This window comes from Condylura cristata, unplaced genomic scaffold (genome assembly GCF_000260355.1).
Source record: "Condylura cristata isolate star-nosed mole 26May11 unplaced genomic scaffold, ConCri1.0 scaffold00004, whole genome shotgun sequence".
In the NCBI taxonomy this organism is placed as follows: Eukaryota; Metazoa; Chordata; class Mammalia; order Eulipotyphla; family Talpidae; genus Condylura; species Condylura cristata.
Window position 1 is genome coordinate 37,231,244 of NW_004567105.1, and position 1,335 is coordinate 37,232,578.

A 1,335-nucleotide genomic window follows, 5' to 3' on the forward strand; every position below is an offset into this window, starting at 1 on the left:
ATATATGTATATATGTATATATACACACACACACACACACACATATGTGTGTGTATATATATATGACGCCATTCTTCCTTTTTGTACAATATATGATTTGTCTTCTCAGGTATAGCCCCCTTAGAATTCCCAACACCAGTTCATCCATGAACCATCACCATAGTCCCTGGTCCTCTTCCTTCCCCAGTTTTGATCCTTCTCCTTCCTTCTCCCTTGCAGAATTTCTCTGCTTTATAATTGCCTGTTAATTTTGTTTACTAATTTATTACAATTTTTCTTTGAGCCCTTATTTGTTTCCCCTATGTTCCTCCTATAAGTGAAACCATCCACTATATATATTTTTTCTCCCTGGCTTATTTGACTGAGCATCATCCCTTCTAGCTCCATCCATGTTGCTGCAAATGACATAGGTTTATCTTTTTGATTGCTAGGTAATATTCCATTGTGTGTATATATCACGTCTTCTTGATCCAGTCATCTATTTTTGGGCATTTGGATTATTTTCATATCTTACCTAGTATAAATAGTGCTGCAATAAACATAGGAGTGCAGGTATTCCTTTGACTTAATGTTTTTGTGTCCTTTGGGTAGATTCCTAGGAGTGGAATTGCTGTGTCATATGGAACAATCCAGTCAAAAAATGGGCAGGAGAGCTAAAAAGACACTTCTCCAAAGAGGAAATGCAACTGGCCAACAGGTATATAAAAAGATGTTCAACATCACTTGTAATTAGGGAAATGTAAATCAAACCACAATGAGATACCTCCTCACACCAGTAAGAATGGCACTTACAAAAAAAAAAAAAAAAGGCAACAATAAATGCTGGTGAGGATGTAGTGAAAAAGGAACTTTCCTACACTGCTGGTGGGAGTGCAAACTGGAATTTACTTTTTTTAAGCTAATGTGTGACACGTGGTCAGCATCAAGACAAGTTCTGGGCCTTGAGTGTGTAAAAAAAAAAAAAAAAGGACAAGGAGCTTTGCTCCTATTCACATGCTCTTAATCTATCTCTTTCTTCCCCTATAGCCCTCTTCCTAATCTCCATTCCTTTCAATACTCACCTTAATTCTATCCTTTCCTGAGCAAATCCTTTCCTTACCTTGCCTCCTACCTTTCAGTGAAAATCGAAGCTTTCAGGGTCAAACTTCCCCACAGTTCCAACTTCCACACTGACATAACCGGTGTGTAATTATCCACTAATGACTCTCCTGCTAATCAGAAATATCTATGGAACAGGGGTGCCGTCGATCACCAATGCCCCAACACCCAATACCCAGCACCCAGCGCCCAGTCTACCAAGGGCTGCACAGGGCTGTATAGATAGGCACCTGTAGC